This window comes from Arachis hypogaea, chromosome 18, assembly GCF_003086295.3.
Source record: "Arachis hypogaea cultivar Tifrunner chromosome 18, arahy.Tifrunner.gnm2.J5K5, whole genome shotgun sequence".
Taxonomy (NCBI): Eukaryota; Viridiplantae; Streptophyta; class Magnoliopsida; order Fabales; family Fabaceae; genus Arachis; species Arachis hypogaea.
In genome coordinates, this window is record NC_092053.1 from 72897310 (window position 1) to 72919837 (window position 22528).

General features: G+C 35.6%; 2 non-coding genes across 2 annotated transcripts; both read right to left on the reverse strand.

Moving 5' to 3' along the window:
* Positions 1 to 13117: 13117 nt before the first annotated feature.
* On the reverse strand, positions 13118 to 13225 carry LOC112774836 (small nucleolar RNA R71). Its single transcript, XR_003189295.1, has one exon. It is a non-coding gene; the product is annotated as a small nucleolar RNA R71 (small nucleolar RNA).
* Positions 13226 to 21875: 8650 nt separating this feature from the next.
* Positions 21876 to 21983, reverse strand: LOC112773392 (small nucleolar RNA R71). The gene has a single exon (XR_003187944.1). It is a non-coding gene; the product is annotated as a small nucleolar RNA R71 (small nucleolar RNA).
* Positions 21984 to 22528: the final 545 nt, after the last annotated feature.

The following is a 22528-nucleotide window of genomic DNA, read 5'->3' on the forward strand; positions in this document are numbered from 1 at the left end:
CCTTTGAGTACTAACTAAGGTGCTACTATGATACTTTGTTATTCATTGATCCTTAGTGTTTGATTTTTGCTTTTCTTTTTCTTAGAAACTTATTCTTTGTAGCTTAGTGTTCTGTGTTGAAGCAGCTTTTTAGATAAGTTTTCAGTCAACACTCCCGATACAGTTGGCTCAAGGTGTTGGCTGATGAAGCACCCTTCAGACTTACTAACTCAAGCACCCTAAAGACATTGATGCCCAGCATCTCTTTGGGTCACTAAATGCCTTGTAACTAGGTTGTTCTTGATAGTGGACTTTTGATTGATAATCCCGGGTTAGTTAACCCAAGTTACCAAGTGTTAAAACACTCCTTAGAACCTAATCATCCAAGCATATCCTAGTACAAAAACATCACAGGCATGTGTTGTAACGACCCAACTTCCAGTACGTCATGATCGTACCAAAAGTAAGGAGTTACTAACCTATTTCCTTTATTAACTATTTAATATTGAGCCTTTAGTTCGATATCGCGTTTCTATTTTATAGAAAATTCCAGAAAAATTTTGTTTTTATTAATTAAAATCATATAGCAAACATCACCAAGTAATAATAATCACATAATTATTAATAATAATAAATATTATACAAAAGAATTTAAATAAAACACAGGTACAACTCCTATCCCTCTATGTAAAATAAAAGCTAAAGTTACAAGGGCGAGGGAACTCTATGAAAACAACATGAAATACAAGTAAAGTCCTGCTAATTGTCCGCAGCTTCATACTGAATTTTCGAACCTGTGTCACTGAAAGGGTGGAAGATTTTGGGGTGAGAAAAAACCACACGTTCTCAGTAGGGAATGGGAATGCCGTAAAAGTAGTGATTAACATGCAAATAATTAACTTTGCTTAATAAAACTATCTTTGTCAAACCCTTTGAAATACTTTTTAATATTACTTTAGATAAATAATTACTTTCTTTAAATTCCTAAAGCCAAAACAGATCTCAATCGCAAAATTTGTCATATAAAATATCTTTCAGCCACATAATTGATTCTCAGTCATAACAATAGTTATTAATAATCTCTATACATTCACAGACTACTAGCACAAGTAAGAAATTCAATTTAACACACAAACAAATCATAATAAAACAAAACACACAATCACAGAGAAGTAATACAAGCAAACACAACCAAATGCAAATGCACAACCACTATGATGCATGTCTGTCCTAAGCAGGTCATGAGCTCACGTGTCGGTTTACACCCTGCAACCCGACATTACCTAGGAACAAGTCCCAGATATGGCTTTCCTTTGTGTGCTTAGTGCATATGTGTCGGTGGTAAGAATACCACTCCTTCGTGACTACCGGCAGTCGGCGCAAAGCCCGACCCCATAATATACGCACAAGGGGAAACAGTGATCCTCAGTTCGTGGGCATCCCCGAGATCAATTCACAAACAAAACAATGATCCTCAGTTCGTGGGTTTCCCCAAGATCAACATACAACAACAAACATGATCCTCAGTTCGTGGGTTATACCCGAGATCAATACACAACAATACAATGATCCTCTCAGTTCGTGGGTTATACCCGAGATCAACATATAACAATTAGTGGGTTATTCCCATAATCAATAATTATCATTTCGTGGGTTTTCCCACATTTAAAACAAGTAACAATTTATAGGTTTCCACGAGATCAATGATCATTCAGTTCGTGGGTACTTCCCGAATTTAACAAATTATCAATTTCACACTCTTGTTCAGTAACTCTTTCTCAAGTTTGCTAACTTCCCAAAGACTCGAAAAGCATCTCTCTCTTTACTATTCCAACTTAAATGTTATAAATTCTCCAATCTCCTAAAAACTAATCCTTTATTTCAAGCCCAAACCATAACACTTTTCATCTTCAAATCAAATTTATAACAAAATCTTTTTTCTTAAATATATCAAAATTGAAATATAATTTATTCTGTTCTTAATAAATCAAATAACAGTTTTCCAAATCCAAAACATTTCAAATAAAACCAGAATTTTATAAAAATTTCGACAGCACCTCCCCTAAAACTCGGACTTAGCCACCCATACGGGTTCCCTCTTTCTCAACTATTCATCTGCCTTTTCTCAACAAGTATCAGATAAAAGGTTCTCAATCAATCAGAAAATCCACAATTCGCAATTTCCACATAATCCATCATCAATCCAACTTCAAACTCATCAATAAATAAATTATGTTAACCAAAAGACTAACAGTTCCTCATTCCCAAATATCCAAACATATTATCACCCAACTTAACCAGAATTTTAGCAACATTGACACCAAAACACACAAAAATATGTATTATTCACAAAATCTTGGTTCTCCTATAATCAACTATTATGTTCACCCAAGAATTCAGCTTCATATAGTTTCCAATTATTACAAATTATCTTTATACTTTTAAAATAACTGCATTTACAATTTAGATTTTAAGGAATTAATTTAACAATCGATTTATGATCACTTTACAATTCACAAGTTCAAACCTAGCTTATCAAAAATCAATTCAACATCCAATGTACTGCTAACAAGAAAAATCAGAATCTCCAGCAAACGTTCACCAAGCAATCCTCAATTCATACATTACTATAATCAAGACATAAACATCACGTATTCATAGCTAGCCCAACTAATCAGAATTAAGTAAAATAATCAAACCACTGATCATTATCATAACAACCACCAAAGTAGTCACAGTTCACAGCCACAACCAAAATCAATAAATCATGACATAGAAAATTAGTCCAGCCATTACAGAATTATTTATATACTCTTAAAGTTACTATATTATTTCAGAAAATCAGGTTCTCAAAAACAATTCAATCCTTTAAGTTCTAGTCCTTCAATAACCACCAAAACCAATCTCAACTAGTCGCAAGTAAATTTCACAGTCGTTCCCATACATCAAATATCCAATTCAACATCAAACAAGATGCTGAGCGGATAATTTATACGCTTTTGGCATTGTTTTTACATAGTTTTTAGTATGATTTAGTTAGTTTTTAGTATATTTTTATTAGTTTTTAAATAAAAATCACATTTCTAGACTTTACTATGAGTTTTTGTGTTTTTCTGTGATTTCAGATAATTTCTGGCTGAAATTGAGGGACTTGAGCAAAAATCTGATTCAGAGGCTGAAGAAGGACTGCAGATGCTGTTGGATTCTGACCTCCCTGCACTCAAAGTGGATTTTCTGGAGCTACAGGAGTCCACATGGCACGCTCTCAATTGTGTTGGAAAGTAGACATCCAGGTCTTTCCAGCAATATATAATAGTCCATACTTTACCCAAGTTTAGACGACACAAACTGGCGTTCAACGCCAGCTTTCTGCCCTATTCTGGCGTTAAACGCCAGAAACAAGTTGCAAAGCAGAGTTAAACGCCAGAAACAAGTTATAAACTGGTGTTCAACTCCAAGGAAGACCTCTACACGTGAAAGCTTCAATGCTCAGCCCAAGCACACACCAAGTGGGCCCGGAAGTGGATTTCTGCATCATTTACTCATTTCTATAAACCCTAGTAACTAGTTTAGTATAAATAGGACTTTTTACTATTGTATCTACATCTTCGGATCATCTCTGGAACACATTATGTAACTTTTACATTCTGAGACCTCCATGGGAGGCTGGCCACTCGGCCATGTCTACCCTATTTTCACTCATGTATTTTCAACGGTAGAGTTTCTACACACCATAGATTAAGGTGTGGAGCTCTGCTATTCCTCATGAATTAATGCAAAGTACTATTATTTTTCTATTCAATTCAAGCCTATTTCTTCTCTAAGATATTCATTCGCACACAAGAACATGATGAATGTGATGATTATGTGACGCTCATCACCATTCTCACTTATGAACGCGTGCCTGACAAACACTTCCGTTCTACATGAAAGCAAGCTTGAATGCATATCTCTTATCCTCCTGATCTACGATCAGAGTCTTCGTGGTATAGGCTAGAATTATTGGCGGCCATTCTTGAGATCCGAAAAGTCTAAACCTTGTCTGTGGTATTTCGAGTAAGATCTGGAAAGGGATGGCTGTGATGAGCTTCAAACTCGCGAGTGCTGGGGGTAGTGACAAACACAAAAGGATTATTGAATCCTATTCCAGCATGATCGAGAACTGACAGATGATTAGCCGTGCAGTGACAGCGCATTTTGGACCATTTTCACTGAGAGGACGGGAAGTAGCCATTGACAACGGTGATGTCCAACATACAGCTTGCCATGGAAAGAAGCATGAAGGATTGGATGAAGACAGTAGAAAAGCAAAGGTTCAGAAGGAACAAAAGCATCTCCATATGCTTATCTGAAATTCTCACCAATGAATGACATAAGTATTTCTATCCTATTTTATATTTTAATTATATTTTAATTATTAAAACTCTATAACCATTTGAATCTGCCTGACTGAGATTTACAAGGTGACCATAGTTTGCTTCAAGTTGACAATCTCCGTGGGATCGACCCTTACTCACGTAAGGTTTATTACTTGGACGACCCAGTGCACTTGCTGGTAAGTTGTGCGAAGTTGTGAAAAAGAACTAAGATTATGAACATGCATATTAAGTTTTTGGCGCCGTTACCAAGGAATGAACAATCACAATTTCGTGCACCAAGTTTTTGGCGCCGTTGCCGGGGATTGTTCAAGTTTGGACAACTGATGGTTCATCTTGTTGCTCAGATTAGGTAATTTTCTTCTTGTTTCAACTTTTATTTTGTATTCAAAAAGTTTTCAAAAATTTTTCAACAATTTTTTCTTTGTTTTCGTTTTTCTAAAAATAAATTTTCGAAAATCCAAAAAAATTATAAAATCATAAAATCAAAAATATTTTTGTGTTTCTTGTTTGAGTCTAGAGTCAATTTTTAAGTTTGGTGTCAATTGCATCGTTTTAATTTTCTAAAGAAAAATTTCAAAAATTCATGCATTGCATTCTTCATGATCTTCAAGTTGTTCTTGACAAGTCTTCTTGTTTGATCTTCATATTTTCTTGTTTTGTGTCTTTTGTTATTTTTCATATGCATTTTTGCATTCATAGTGTCTAAACATGAAAAATCTCTAAGTTTGGTGTCTTGCATATTTTTCTTTTCTTGAAAATTTTTAAAAAAATAAGTTCTTGATGTTCATCATGATCTTCAAAGTGTTCTTGGTGTTCATCTTGACATTGATAGTGTTCTTGTATGCATTAGTTGTTTTGATTCATGATCTTTATGTTTTGCTTCAAATTGGTATTTTTCTCTCTCCTCATAAAAAATTCAAAAAAAATATCTTTTTCTTATTTCTCTCATAAATTTCGAAATCTTTGGGTTGACTGAGTCAAAAATTTTTAAAAATAAGTTATTTCTTGTTGGTCAAGTCAAGATTTCAATTTCAAAAATTTATCTTTTCAAAGATCTTTTTCAAAATCAAATCTTTTTCATTTTTTCCTTTGTTTTTCAAAAATTTTAAAAATTGTTTTTCAAAATCTTTTTCTTAATTTTATTTCATAATTTTCGAAAACTTTACTAACAATTAATGTGATTGATTAAAAAATTTGAAGTTTGTTACTTTCTTGTTAAGAAAGGTTGATATGTGGTCAGGAGGACATTTTCGTCATCTTAGAGCTAAGGGACGAAATGATAATCTTGTCATATTCAAAGATCTGAATTCTAGAAGAATTGTGCCATGCCAGTCTTGGACATCTAGAAGACCAAGAGTCCGTCTCAAAAATAGTGGTGCTGAAAGGGCGACAACTCATAAGGCCCAATAGGCTAAGTCAGGACAGCAAGAAGCCCAATAATGCTTCTCAAATTCAGTGGGAGGCATAATTTATTATTTATTTCAAATTTATTAGGCTTTTATTTTAATTTATTTTTCTGTTAGAGTTTGTTAGAAGATTTGATTTAGTTATAATTTGCTTAGTAGTATTTTTAGGATTTTAAAATTTAAATCAAATCTGATCTAATCCAATAAGATCAAATCTGATTTAAATTAGTTATCATATCTTTAGGATTTTAAAATTTAAATCAAATCTGATCTAATCCAATAAGATCAAATCTGATTTAAATTAAGTTATCTTATCTTATCTTTTAGTTAGTTTGTTAGGTGCCTATTTAAACACCTTCTGGTGAGACAATTTACATAACTTTTTGATGAATAAATTTTCAGTTGCTTTTAAGCACGTTTTTATTGTGTGAGGAGTGAGGTGAGTGATTTGCTTCGCTTGTTGTATGGAGAAGATTGAGTGATTCAATTTTCATCCCTCTGATCTAGGTTGTCAAGGACAAGTTCTTTGAAGGTCTAGTAGGGAGCCCCTTCCGGTGACCTAGGTTGCTAAGAACAGGTTTCTTAGAGGTCTAATAGGAAAAAAACCCCTTTATTTATCCTTGTGTTTTTATTTCTTATCAAAGGTTCAGTCTTTAAATTCTAGAATCATATCTTTTAGTTTCTTGTTAGTCAAGTAATCAATTTTAATTTTAAAAATCAAATCTTTTTAATTTCCTTTTCAAATCTTTTTCAAAATAAATTTTAATCATATCTTTTCCAATCATATCTTTTTCAAAAATTTGATTTCAAAAATCTTTTATAACTTCCTATCCTTTCAAAATTGATTTTCAAATCTTTTTCAACTAACTAATTGACTTTTTGTTTGTTTTAAAATTCTTATCTTTTTCAAAACCACCTAACTAATTTTCTCTCTTTAATTTTCAAAAATCACCTTCCTCTTTTTCAAAATTCTTTTAATTAACTAATTGTTTCAAATTTTAATTTTAATTTTATTTCTTCTCTTAATTTTCGAATTTTAACTAATAATTAAAATAAAAACAAAAATATTTTTCTTCTCTTTTAGTTAGTATTCAAATTCCTTCTCTCTCTCATCTTTTTCTATTTATTTATTCATTTACTAACTTCTTTTCATCTCAAAATTCGAACCATCTCTTCTCCTCTATGTTCGAATTTTTCTCTTCTCCTTCTTCTATTCTTTTCTTCTTCTACTCACATAAAAGAATCTCTATACTGTGACATAGAGGATTCCTTTTCTTTTCTGTTCTCTTCTTTTTCACATGAGCAGGAGCAAGCATAAGAACATTCTTGTTGAAGCTGATCCAAAACCTGAAAGGACTCTGAAGAGGAAGCTGAGAGAAGCTAAAATGCAACACTCTGAAGAGGACTTTACTGAAATTTTCGAAAAAGAAGTAGAGATGGCCGAAACCAATAACAATGGTGGAGGTGCAAGGAAGATGCTTGGTGACTTTACTACACCAAATTCCAACTTCCATTGAAGAAGCATCTCAATCCCTGCCATTGGAGCAACCAATTTTGAGCTAAAGCCTCAATTAGTTTCTCTGATGCAACAAAATTGCAAGTTTCATGGACTTCCATCAGAAGATCCTTTTCAGTTCTTAACTGAATTCTTGCAGATCTGTGATACTGTTAAGACCAATAGGGTTCATCCCGAGGTCTACAGGCTTATGCTTTTCCCATTTGCTGTAAGAGACAGAGCTAGAGTATGGTTAGACTCTCAACCTAAAGATAGCCTGAACTCTTGGGATAAACTGGTCACGGCTTTCTTAGCCAAGTTCTTTCCTCCGCAAAAGCTTAGCTGATGACATGCCATCATGTCATGTTTTTCTATGCTTTTTCATACAAGAAATTGATGATTTGTGCTTAAATATTGATTGCTTTTGTGCTTAAATAGTATATTTCCTTGATCTTTTGATTTTATAAATTTTGTAGGAAATAAGAAGAAAAAGAAGCAAAAGAGCACAAAATAAGCTAAAAAGAAGAAAAGAAGAATTTTGGGCACACTTTGAAGTAGGAGCTCCATTAGAGAGCACTGAGAGGCTAGCCCATTAGAGAGCATAGAGGTTGGCTCCACTAGAGAGCTCTCTCTCTTAGTTTTCATTTCTGTTTTGAATCTTGGATTGAGATTGGAAGGAATTCTGTTTTCATTCTCTATTTGCAACTTCTCTTGTTCTTCTTCTGCAAACTTTCAAGTGAATTGTGATTTGAATCAAAGTTCTCTTCATTGCTTTCATCTTTAATTTTCCTGCATCTTGTTTGCTGTTGGATCAAGGAAGGGATTGAGATCTAGACTTGTTTTCTAGTCTCCTCCACCCCTGAGATCTTTAGCTTCCCTTTAGCTATTGAAACTGAGCTGCATTTTACTTTCTGTTTCATTCCTCTTCAATTTCCTTTCTATTTTGATCTTGAGAGCAAGTGAGCTCTTGGTTTCCTTTATGTTTTTACTATTTCATTGAAATTGTTAGTTTCTCTTTGAGAATTAAAAATTGATCTAAGTCTTCTTGCTGGTTTCCTCTTCAGCTACGTTTACTTTTCTGTAATTTCCTTTCCTGCATTCTGTACTTTCACATTTCTGTTCACATTGAGCTTGATTTAATTTCCTGCACATTTACATTTTCTGCAATTTAAATTTCCAGTTGCTTGCTCTATTGCTTTCTTTAATTTCCAGCACCCAACCCCCTTTACTTTTGATGCAATTTACATTTCTTGCAATTTAAGTTTCAGCTATTTTGCTTTCTTGTTCTTTAAGTTACTTGCAATTTTACTTTCTGCCCTTTAAATTTTCTTGTCAATTACTTTATGTTGGCTACATTTCATCCAATTTCACTTCAATGTTAGCTTGACTAAACTAATCACCCACTGAAGTTGCTTGATCCATCAATCCCTGTGAGATCGACCTCACTCTAAGTGAGTTTTACTTCTTGATGCGACCCGGTACACTTGCCGGTGAGGTTTAGGTGTTGGAATTTTGGTTCTAACCCATCAAGTTTTTGGCGCCATTGCCGGGGATTGATTTAGATCAACAATAATTAAGTGGGTGAGAAGTCTAGATCAAGCATTTCCTTTATTTTATTCTTTGTTTTAAGTTGAAACCAAGGTGTTTGAGTTATTGCCTCACTAAGAAATTCTTTCTCTGTGATATGAATTTCAAATTTCATTGATGTTTACAAAATACAAATGGAGTTAAACTCATCTTACGGTCAAACAAAATTTTATGGGATATTACCCACCATCATCAATCTCTAATGATGGCTGGGAATATCACCAAGAAAATACAAATTCTGAGCACTCCAATTTATGGAGATTTGCTTCAGAGACACAAGATGTGCAAGAGAATCATATGGGATATTTTTCTCCACCACAAAATGATGCAAGTCATTATTCTAATGGTGGCTGGGAGTATCACCAAGGAATGAAAGAGCATCCACCCTCACGTCCCAGTTTCTCATTTGAAAGTTCTTCATCACTCGATTATGCCTCAACACAAAGTTTCCTCCAAAATCCATACAAGTCATCCCATCAATCACACAACTCATTCCACACCCCTCAACACAACTTCACCACAACACATCCATGTCACCAAAATTACTCTCAACCTTCATCTCTTGAACCAGCAGATGAGGATTACCTTCAATGGTCCAAAGAACCCTTAGAAAGCCAATGCCAAGCCATTGAAATACACAGAAAACTCATGGAAAAATACACACAATCCCAATCCTGGAAAGAAATCATCTTCAAGAAGATGAATGGGCCCTTAGAGTAAACAAGGGGGAACTTAGAACCATCAAACAGTGAGGATGAAGACCAATTTGTGAGTGAGGAAGTGGAAAAATAAGAACAAAAGGTCCCTGTTGCAAGTGAAATTGCAATAAAGGATGAGGGACATGAGCCAAGGATTTTACAATCACAAAAGCTACTTGAGGTGACAATGAAACATAAAGATTCCCTCCCAAAGGAATTAATTGAAAATCATGAAGAAAAAATGGAGGAAGATACGAATTCACACTCAACTGAAGTAAAGAAGAAAGAGGAAAGGGTCATGGAACCACCAATACAAGAGGCTCTTGATGAAAAGAAGACTCCAACAATCACACAACCACCAAGACTTGGATTCAAGGAAGTGAAGGCAATTAACAAAAGCACCAAGAAGAGGATTGTGACCAAGCTACCAAGGACAATATTCATGAAGAATAAAGGGTCAACCACAAGCAATCCAACCCCTGGACCATTAGCAAGCAAGCTCAATCAAGCCATGTACAAAAGAAAGCTTGCTGAGAGAAAACCAAGAAAGGGGACAATAGCTGAAACCTCTTCCCCCTTGAGGTCATTCCTCTTAACAAATTAGAAGAAGAGGAAGAAAGTGAAGAACAGGTAAACCGTAGGTACATTTCTTTCTTTGCTTTGTTTAAATTCAATAAATTGGCATATGGTTACATTCTAAGTTTGGTGTTGCCATGCAACACTTTGTTTTCAATCCCCCTGGATGATTGCATCAATTTTAAAGTGTCACACTAAGATTCTAAGTTTGGTGTGCCACTTAATTTTTTATGCAAGTCATTCAAGCAACACTACTTGTCTGCATAATCATAATGCCTCTGTAGTTTTATTTTTCTCTTTTGATTTAACACTTTTTCATTCTACTTGCTGTAGTTATTTTTCTGTTTTTTTAAATGCTTTCCTCTAGTTTGCTTATTAAGTGTCTTTGTTAGTACATCACCAAGAGATCCTTATTCATGACAGATTCTTGGCTTGGTGATTGTACTTAACAAATAACAGTTTCATTTGCTTAGTTTTAATTCAAATAAATTGATATATGATTGCATTCTAAGTTTGGTGTTGCTATGCAACAAAATTTGGTTCCAATCTTTACAAGATACTTGCATCAATTCCAAGTGAAAGTGTCACACTAAGTTTGGTGTGCCACTTATCTTTTATGTAATGTATCATGCTCACCTTCTTAAGTTTGCAATCATAATGTCTTTGTCTCTTGTGCCTTGATTATTATCTTTAATTTTGCTTGCTTAAAACACATGTGCTACTAACATTTCATTGTATAAGACATTCATGACCCATGTTAGCCCTATAGCCATTGTTCTAATTGTTGCTTGAGGATGAGCAAGCATTCTAAGTTTGGCAAGAGAAAGGGAAGAATAAGAGGAAAATGACAACAATAGAGAAGATGGACTACAAGGTTGTAAAGTTCCTTTTCCTCTCATTTGTTTTTAGCATTTTAAATTTCATGATTGTCTTCATCTTCTCTGTTTACATGTGTGTATGAACAAAGCATAGCTTGAATCTTGATTTGTAACATGTTGCTGTGACATTATGACCACCAACTTGAGTTTTATGAATTCAAAAGCAATAAAGCATCATGATCACAAACAAACAAGGAATTAAAGAAGAAATTAGCATGTGCATACAAGTATTGGAAAGCTAGTATGATTAATTGTTTCTCAATTGCATTGGATTTTATTTAATTGAAGTTTTCATCTAGTACATTTTGTGAAATCTTTTGAAAATCATGAAAACCTTGAAGAAGCAAATACAATTAATGCAAGAAAAGAAAAAGGGAAAGAATGAGAAAGCTGAAGGCTCTGAGTACCAATGACAATTAAATTGTTAAGTACTTATGGTGTTTATGTATCAAGAAAAAAGCTTGAAAACAAAACACTTAGAGTCAAGGTTAGGCTCAAGTGCAAATGCACTCCCTCAAAGCTCAAGGCTCTGAGCATCAATGATTAAAGAGTCAAGAAAAGAAACAAATGAACTTAATGAAGTCCTCTAATTCAAATGCTTGTGGTGCTTATGTATCAAGTGGTAATACTTGAAAACAAAACATTTAGAGTCGTAGTTTTGTTATCAACTCATGGGGCAAAGCACCCAAAAGGAAAAGCTAATAAGGAAATGGAAAGCTTGTTTCAAGGAAGAAATATAAGAAAAAGATTTCATAAATTGAGCTAGATAGAAGCATCAATCATTTATATTTCTTTTGTGATTGTAGCATGCATAGAAAACTAGCCTACCAAGAATATTGAGTTGCTATTCTTCTTACCTTGGATTGTCAATCTCTATTGCGTGATTCTTTTCTTGCTTGGGGACAAGCAAGGTTTAAGTTTGGTGTTGTGATGACATGCCATCATGTCATGTTTTTCTATGCTTTTTCATACAAGAAATTGATGATTTGTGCTTAAATATTGATTGCTTTTGTGCTTAAATGGTATATTTCCTTGATCTTTTGATTTTATAAATTTTGTAGGAAATAAGAAGAAAAAGAAGCAAAAGAGCACAAAATAAGCTAAAAAGAAGAAAAGAAGAATTTTGGGCACACTTTGAAGTAGGAGCTCCATTAGAGAGCACTGAGAGGCTAGCCAATTAGAGAGCATAGAGGTTGGCTCCACTAGAGAGCTCTCTCTCTTAGTTTTTATTTCTGTTTTGAATCTTGGATTGAGATTGGAAGGAATTATATTTTCATTCTCTATCTGCAACTTCTCTTGTTCTTCTTCTGCAAACTTTCAAGTGAATTGTGATTTGAATCAAAGTTCTCTTCATTGCTTTCATCTTTAATTTTCCTGCATCTTGTTTGCTGTTGGATCAAGGAAGGGATTGAGATCTAGACTTGTTTTCTAGTCTCCTCTACCCCTGAGATCTTCAGCTTTCCTTTAGCTATTGAAATTGAGCTACATTTTACTTTCTATTTCATTCCTCTTCAATTTCCTTTCTGTTTTGATCTTGAGAGCAAGTGAGCTCTTGGTTTCCTTTCTGTTTTTACTATTTCATTTAAATTGTTAGGTTCTCTTTGAGAATTAAAAATTGATCTAAGTCTTCTAGCTGGTTTCCTCTTCTGCTATGTTTACTTTTCTGCAATTTCCTTTCCTGCATTTTGTACTTTCACATTTTTGTTCATATTGAGCTTGATTTAATTTTTTGCACATTTACATTTTCTGCAATTTAAATTTCCAGTTGCTTGCTCTATTTCTTTCTTTAATTTCTAGCACCCAACCCCCTTTACTTTTGATGCAATTTACATTTCTTGAAATTTAAGTTTCAGCTATTTTACTTTCTTGTTCTTTAAGTTACTTGCAATTTTACTTTCTGCCCTTTAAATTTTCTTGTCAATTACTTTCTGTTGGCTATATTTCATCCAATTTCACTTCAATGTTAGCTTGACTAAACTAATCACCCACTGAAGTTGCTTGATCCATCAATCCCTGTGGGATCGACCTCATTCTAAGTGAGTTTTACTACTTGATGCGACCCGGTACACTTGCCGGTGAGTTTTAGGTGTTGGAATTTTGATTCCAACCCATCATTAGCAAGCTTAGAGTGGATGTTCAAACCTTCAAACAGAAAGAAGGTGAATCCCTCTATGAAGCATGGGAGAGATATAAGCAACTGACCAAAAAGTGTCCTTCTGACATGCTTTCAGAATGGACCATCCTGGATATATTCTATGATGGTCTGTCTGAATTATCTAAGATGTCATTGGACCATTCTGTAGGTGGATCCATTCACCTAAAGAAAACGCCTGCAGAAGCTTAGGAACTCATTGACATGGTTGCAAATAACCAGTTCATGTACACTTCTGAAAGGAATCCTGTGAGTAATGGGACGCCTCAGAGGAAGGGAGTTCTTGAAATTGATGCTCTGAATGCCATATTGGCTCAGAAAAAAATGTTGACTCAACAGGTCAACATGATTTCTCAGAGTCTGAATGGATTGCAAAATGCATCCAACAGTACTAAAGAAGCATTTTCTGAAGAAGAAGCTTATGATCCTGAGAACCCTGCAATGGCAGAGGTGAATTACATGGGTGAAGCCTATGGAAACACCTATAATCCCTCATGGAGAAATCATCCAAATTTCTCATGGAAGGATCAATAAAAGCCTTAACAAGGCTTTAATAATGGTGGAAGAAACAGGTTTAGCAATAGCAAGCCTTTTCCATCATTTTCTCAGCAACAGACAGAGAATTCTGAGCAGAGTCTCTCTAACTTAGCAACCATAGTCTCTGATCAATCCAAAACTACTCTCAGTTTTATGAATGAGGCACGGTCCTCTATCAGAAATCTGGTGGCACAAGTGGGTCAGCTGAGTAAGAAAATCACTGAAACTCCTCCTAGTACTCTCCCAGGCAATACAGAACAAAATCCAAAAAGAGAGTGCAAGGCCATTGATTTGACCATCATGGCCAAACCTACAAGGGAGGAGGAGGACATGAATCCCAATGAGGAAGACCTCATGGGACATCCTCTGGACACTAAGGGGTTCCTCAATGAGGACCTGAAGGAATCTGAGACTCATACAGAGACCATAGAGATTCCATTCAACCTGTTTCTGCCCTTCATGAGCTCTGATGAGTATTCTTCCTCTGAAGAGGATGAAGACATTACTGAAGAGCAAGTTGCTAAGCACCTTGGTGCAATCATGAAGATGAATGCCAAATTATTTGGTAATGAGACTTGGAAAGATTAACCTCCCTTGCTCACCAATGAATTGAATGCATTGTATAGGCAGAAATTACCTCAAAAAAAAAAAAAAAACAGGATCCTAGTAACTTCTTAATACCCTGTAACATAGGTACCATGACCTCTGAGAAGGCTCTGTGTGACCTGGGGTCAGGCATTAACCTTATGCCACTCTCTGTAATGGAGAAACATGGGATCTTTGAGGTGCAAGCTGCCAGAATCTCATTAGAGATGGCAGACAACTCAAGAAAACAGGCTTATGGACTAGTAGAGGACGTGTTAGTAAAGGTTGAAGGCCTTTACATCCCTGCTAATTTCATAATCCTAGACACTGGGAAGGATGAAGATGAATCCATCATACTTGGAAGACCCTTCCTGGCCACAGCAAGAGCTGTGATTGATGTGGACAGAGGAGAGTTGGTCCTTCAATTGAATGAGGACTACCTTGTTTTTAAGACTCAAGGTTCTCCTTTTGTAACCATGGAGAGGAAGCATGAAAAGCTTCTCTCACTACAGAGTCAACCAAATCCCCCACAGTCAAACTCTAAGTTTGGTGTTAGGAGGCCACAACCAAACTCTAAGTTTGGTGTTGAACCCCCATATTCAAACTATAAGTTTGGTGTTGGGAGGTCCCAACAATGCTTTGAACATATGTGAGGCTCCATGAGAGCTCACTGTCAAGATATTGACATTAAAGAAGCGCTTGTTGGGAGGCAACCCAATTTTATTTAATTATATCTATTTATTTTCCATTTATATTTTATGTTTTCTTTAGGTTGATGATCATGTGAAGTCACAAAAACTACTGCAAATTCAAAAATGGAATGAAAAATAGCATTAAAAGTAGCACACAAATAAGCATCTGTCTGGCATTTAATGCCAGAAACAAGAATCAACCTGGCGTTAAACGCCAGAAACAGGCTACATTTGGGCGTTTAACGGCAAAAACAGGCAGCAGCCTGGCGTTAAACACCGGTATTGCATACAGAGGGCGTTTTGCACGCCTAAATGGAGTAGGGATGTTAAGTCCTTGACCCCTCTGGATCTGTGGACCCCACAGGATCCCCACCTACCCCACCGCTCCTTCTCTCCTCTTCACACCTTTTTATAACTCTCTTTCCCAAATACCCTTCACCAATCACCTCCATACCTCTTTCCTAAATACCCTTAACCAATCACATCCATCCACTCTTCCCCATAAACCTCACCTGCCTCCAAAATTCAAATCCTTTTTCCTCCCAAACCCAACCCTAATTGCCGAAACCTACCCTTCCCCCCACCTCTATATAAACCCCTTAACACTACTCCATTTTCACACATTACAACCACCACTTCTCCCCCTTGGCTAAATACACCTTCTCCCTCCATCTCCTCCATTTTCTTCTTCTTTTACTACTTTCTTTCTTCTGTTGCTCGAGAACGAGCAAACCTTTTAAGTTTGGTGTGGTAAAAGCATTGCTTTTTGTTTTTCCATAACCATCAATGGCACCTAAGGCCAGAGAAACCTCAAGAAAGAGGAAAGGGAAGGCAATTGCTTCCACCTCTGAGTCATGGGAGATGGAGAGATTCATCTCAAAGGTCCATCAAGACCACTTCTATGAAGTTGTGGCCAAGAAGAAGGTGATCCCTGAGGTCCCTTTTAAGCTCAAAAAGAGTGAATATCCGAAGATCCGACAAGAGATTAGAAGAAGAGGATGGCAAGTTCTCTCTAATCCTATTCAATAAGTCAGGATCTTAATGTTTCAAGAGTTCTATGCAAACGCATGCATCACTAGGAACCATGATCAAAGTAGGAACCCGAATCCAAAAAATTCGCTTACAATTCGGGGGAAATACTTAGATTTCAGTCCGGAAAATGTAAGGTTGGTGTTCAACTTGCCAATGATGCAAGAAAATGCACGCCCCTACACTACAAGGGTCAACTTTGATCAAAGGTTGGACCAAGTCCTCATGGACATATGTGTAGAAAGAGCTCAATGGAAAGTTGACTCAAGAGGCAAGCCGGTTCAATTGAGAAGACCGGACCTTAAGCCTGTGGCTAGAGGATGGTTGGAGTTCATTCAACGCTCAATTATTCCTACTAGCAACCGGTCTGAAGTTACTGTAGGCCGGGCCATCATGATCCATAGTATCATGATTGGGGAGGAAGTGGAAGTACATGAGATTATACTTCAAGAACTCTACAAGGTGGCTGACAAGTCATCAATTTTGGCAAGGTTAGCCTTTCCTCACCTCATTTGCCACCTCTGCAATTCGGCTGGAATTGACATAGAGGGAGATATCTTCATTGATGAGGATAAGCCCATCACTAAGAAAAGAATGGAGCAAACAAGAGATCATGGACCTCAACAAGAGCATGAGGAAATTCCTCACCATGAAATCCCTGAGATGCCTCAAGGGATGCACTTCCCTCCAAGAAATTATTGGGAGCAAATCAACACCTCCCTAGGAGAATTAAGTTCCAACGTGGGACAACTAAGGATGGAACACCAAGAGCATTCCATCATTCTCCATGAGATTAGAGAAGATCAAAGAGCTATGAGGGAGGAGCAACAAAGGCAAGGAAGAGACATATAGGAGCTCAAGAGCACCATTGGTTCTTCAAGAAGAGGAAGACGCCACCCTTACTAAGGTGGACCCGTTCCTTAATCTCCTTGTTCTTATTTTTCTATTTTTCGGTTTTTGAGCCTTATGTTTTATTTATGTTTGTGTCTTATTACATGATCATTAGTGTCTAAGTGTCTATGTCTTAAACCTATGAGTGTCTTATGAGTCCATCACCTCTCTTAAATGAAAACTGTTCTAAAAACAAAAGAACAAGAAATACATGGTTTCGAATTCATCCTTGAAACTAGTTTAATTATTTTGATGTGGTGACAATACTTTTTGTTTTCTGAATGAATGCTTGAACAGTGCACATGTCTTTTGAATTTGTTTTTTATGAATGTTAAAATTGTTGGCTCTTGAAAGAATGATGAAAAGGAGAAATGTTATTTGATAATCTGAAAAATCATAAAATTGATTCTTGAAGCATGAAAAAGCAGTGAATACAAAAGCTTGCAGAAAAAAAGAAAAAAATGGCGAAAATAAAAGAAAAAGAAAAAAAAGAAAAAAGCAAGCAGAAAAAGCCAAGAGCTCTTTAAACCAAAAGGCAAGAGCAAAAAGCCAGTAACCCTTTAAACCAAAAGGCAAGGGTAATAAAAAAGATCCAAGGCTTTGAGCATTAGTGGATAGGAGGGCCCAAAAGGAATAAAATCCTGGCCTAAGCGGCTAAACCAAGCTGTCCCTAACCATGTGCTTGTGGCGTGAAGGTGTCAAGTGAAAACTTGAGACTGAGCGGTTAAAGTCGAGGTCCAAAGCAGAAAACAAAAAAGAGTGTGCTTAAGAACCCTGGACACCTCTAACTGGGGACTCTAGCAAAGCTGAGTCACAATCTGAAAAGGTTCACCTTGTTATGTGTCTGTGGCATTTATGTATCTGGTGGTAATACTGGAAAACAAAGTGTTTAGGGCCACGGCCAAGACTCATAAAGTAGCTGTGTTCAAGAATCAACATACTGAACTAGGAGAATCAATAACACTATCTGAATTCTGAGTTCCTATAGATGCCAATCATTTTGAACTTCAAAGGATAAAGTGAGATGCCAAAACTGTTCAAAGGCAAAAAACTACTAGTCCCGCTCATTTAATTGGAGCTAAGTTTCATTGATATTTTGGAATTTATAGTATATTCTCTTCTTTTTATCCTATTTGATTTTCAGTTTCTTGGGGACAAGCAACAATTTAAGTTTGGTGTTGTGATGAGCGGATAATTTATACGCTTTTTGGCATTGTTTTTACATTGTTTTTAGTATGATTTAGTTAGTTTTTAATATATTTTTATTAGTTTTTAAATAAAAATCACATTCTGGACTTTACTATGAATTTGTGTGTTTTTCTGGGATTTAAGGTAATTTCTGGCTGAAATTGAAGGACTTGAGCAAAAATCTGATTCAGAGGCTGAAGAAGGACTGCAGATGCTGTTGGATTCTGACCTCCCTCCACTCAAAGTAGATTTTCTGGAGCTACAGGAGTCCACATGGCGCGATCTCAGTTGCGTTAGAAAGTAGACATCCAGGTTTTTCCAGCAATATATAATAGTCCATACCTTGCCCAAGTTTAGACGACGTAAACTGGCATTCAACGCCAGCTTTCTGCCCTATTCTGGCGTTAAACGCCAGAAACAAGTTGCAAAGCAGAGTTAAACGCTAGAAACAAGTTACAAACTAGCGTTCAACTCCAAGGAAGACCACTACACGTGAAAGCTTCAATGCTCAGCCCAAGCACACACCAAGTGGGCCCGTAAGTGGATTTCTGCATCATTTACTCATTTCTGTAAACCCTAGTAACTAGTTTAGTATAAATAGGACTTTTTACTATTATATCTACATCTTCGGATCATCTCTGGAACACATTATGTAACTTTTATGTTCTGAGACCTCCATGGGAGGCTGGCCACTCGGCCATGTCTACCCTATTTTAACTTATGTATTTTCAACGGTAAAGTTTCTACACACCATAGATTAAGGTGTGGAGCTCTGCTGTTCCTCATGAATTAATGCAAAGTACTATTATTTTTCTATTCAATTCAAGCCTATTTTTCTCTAAGATATTCATTCCCACACAAGAAAATAATGAATGTGATGATTATGTGACGCTCATCACCATTCTCACTTATGAACGCGTGCCTGACAAACACTTCCGTTCTACATGAAAGCAAGCTTGAATGCATATCTCTCAGCCTCCTGATCTACGATCAGAGTCTTCGTGGTAAAGGCTAGAATTATTGGCGGCCATTCTTAAGATCCGGAAAGTCTAAACCTTGTCTGTAGTATTCCGAGTAGGATCTGGAAAGGGATGGCTGTGACGAGCTTCAAACTCGCGAGTGCTGGGCGTAGTGACAGATGCAAAAGGATTACTGAATCCTATTCCAGCATGATCGAGAACCGACAGATGATTAGCCGTGCAGTGACAGCGCATTTTGGACCATTTTTACTGAGAGGACGGGAAGTAACCATTGACAACGGTGATGCCCAACATACAGCTTGCCATGGAAAGAAGTATGAAGGATTGGATGAAGATAGTAGGAAAGCAGAGGTTCAGAAGGAACAAAAGCATCTCCATATGCTTATCTGAAATTCTCACCAATGAATGACATAAGTATTTCTATCCTATTTTATATTTTAATTATATTTTAATTATTAAAACTCTATAACCATTTGAATCCGCCTGACTGAGATTTACAAGGTGACCATAGCTTGCTTCAAGCCGACAATCTCCGTGGGATCGACCCTTACTCACGTAAAGTTTATTACTTGGACGACCCAGTGCACTTGCTGGTTAGTTGTGCGAAGTTGTGAAAAAGAACTAAGATTATGAACGTGCGTATTAAGATTTTGGCACCATTACCAAGGAATGAACAATCACGATTTCGTGCACCAAGTTTTTGGCGCCGTTGCCGGGGATTGTTCGAGTTTGGACAACTGACGGTTCATCTTGTTGCTTAGATTAGGTAATTTTCTTCTTGTTTCAACTTTTATTTTGTATTCAAAAAGTTTTCAAAAATTTTTTCTTTGTTTTCGTTTTTCTAAAAATAAATTTTTGAAAATCCAAAAAAATTATAAAATCATAAAATCAAAAATATTTTTGTGTTTCTTGTTTGAGTCTAGAGTCAATTTTTAAGTTTGGTGTCAATTGCATCTTTTTAATTTTCTAAAAAAAAAAATTTCGAAAATTCATGCATTGCATTTTTCATTATCTTCAAGTTGTTCTTGACAAGTCTTCTTGTTTGATCTTCATATTTTCTTGTTTTGTGTCTTTTGTTATTTTTCATATGCATTTTTGCATTCATAGTGTCTAAACATGAAAAATCTCTAAGTTTGGTGTCTTGCATGTTTTTCTTTTCTTGAAAATTTTTCAAAATAAGTTCTTGATGTTCATCATGATCTTCAAAGTGTTCTTGGTGTTCATCTTGACATTCATAGTGTTCTTGCATGCATTAGTTGTTTTGATTCATCATCTTTATGTTTTGCTTCAAATTGGTGTTTTTCTCTCTCCTCATAAAAAATCCAAAAAAAAAATATCTTTTTCTTATTTCTCTCATAAATTTTGAAATCTTTGGGTTGACTGAGTCAAAAATTTTTAAAAATAAGTTGTTTCTTGTCAAGTCAAGATTTCAATTTCAAAAATTTATCTTTTCAAAAATCTTTTTCAAAACCAAATCTTTTTCATGTTTTTCTTTGTTTTTCAAAAATTTTAAAAATTGTTTTTCAAAATCTTTTTCTTAATTTTATTTCATAATTTTCGAAAACTTTACTAACAATTAATGTGATTGATTCAAAAATTTGAAGTTTGTTACTTTCTTGTTAAGAAAGGTTCAATCTTTAAATTCTAGAATCATATCTTTTAGTTTCTTGTTAGTCAAGTAATCAATTTTAATTTTAAAAATTAAATCTTTTTAATTTCCTTTTTAAATCTTTTTCAAAATAAATTTTAATCATATCTTTTCCAATCATATCTTTTTCAAAAATATGATTTCAAAAATATTTTCTAACTTCCTATCCTTTCAAAATTGATTTTCAAATCTTTTTCAACTAACTAATTGAATTTTTGTTTGTTTTAAAATTCTTATCTTTTTCAAAACCACCTAACTAATTTTCTCTCTCTAATTTTCAAAAATCACCTTCCTCTTTTTCAAAATTCTTTTAATTAACTAATTGTTTCAAATTTTAATTTTAATTTTATTTCTTCTCTTAATTTTCGAATTTTAACTAATAATTAAAATAAAAACAAAAATATTTTTCTTCTCTTTTAGTTAGTATTCAAATTCCCTCTCTCTCATCTTTTTCTATTTATTTATTCATTTACTAACACTTCTTTTCATCTCAAAATTCAAACCCTCTCTTTTCCTCTATGTTCGAATTTTTCTCTTCTCCTTCTTCTATTCTTTTCTTCTTCTACTCGCATAAAAGAATCCCTATACTGTGACATAGAGGATTCCTCTTCTTTTCTGTTCTCTTCTTTTTCACATGAGCAGGAGCAAGGATAATAACATTCTTGTTAAAGCTAATCCGGAACCTGAAAGGACTCTGAAGAGGAAGTTGAGAGAAGCTAAAACACAACACTCTGAAAAGGACTTTACTGAAATTTTCGAAAAAAGAAGTAGAGATGGCCGAAACCAATAACAATGGTGGAGGTACAAGGAAGATGTTTGGTGACTTTACTGCACCAAATTCCAACTTCCATGGAAGAAGCATCTCAATCCCTGCCATTGGAGCAAACAATTTTGAGCTAAAGCCTCAATTAGTTTCTCTGATGCAACAGAATTGCAAGTTTTATGGACTTCCATTAGAAGATCTTTTTCAGTTCTTAACTGAATTCTTACAGATATGTGATACTGTTAAGACCAATGGGGTTGATCCCGAGGTCTACAGGCTTATGCTTTTCCCGTTTGCTGTAAGAGACAAAGCTAGAGTATGGTTAGACTCTCAACCTAAAGATAGCCTGAACTCTTGGGATAAGCTGGTCACGGCTTTCTTAGCCAAGTTCTTTCCTCCTCAAAAGCTTAGCAAGCTTAGAGTGGATGTTCAAACCTTCAAACAGAAAGAAGGTGAATCCCTCTATGAAGCTTGGGAGAGATACAAGCAACTGACCAAAAAGTGTCCTTCTGACATGCTTTCAGAATGGACCATCCTGGATATATTCTATGATGGTCTGTCTGAATTATCTAAGATGTCATTGGACCATTCTGCAGGTGGATCCATTCACCTAAAGAAAACGCCTGCAGAAGCTCAGGAACTCATTGACATGGTTGCAAATAACCAGTTCATGTACACTTCTGAAAGGAATCCTGTGAGTAATGGGACGCCTCAGAGGAAGGGAGTTCTTGAAATTGATGCTCTGAATGCCATATTGGCTCAGAACAAAATATTGACTCAACAGGTCAACATGATTTTTCAGAGTCTGAATGGATTACAAAATGCATCCAACAGTACTAAAGAAGCATCTTCGGTAGAAGAAGCTTATGATCCTGAGAACCCTGCAATGGCAGAGGTGAATTACATGGGTGAAGCCTATGGAAACACCTATAATCCCTCATGGAGAAATCATCCAAATTTCTCATGGAAGGATCAACAAAAGCCTCAACAAGGCTTTAATAATGGTGGAAGAAACAGGTTTAGCAATAGCAAGCCTTTTCCATCATCTTCTCAGCAACAGACAGA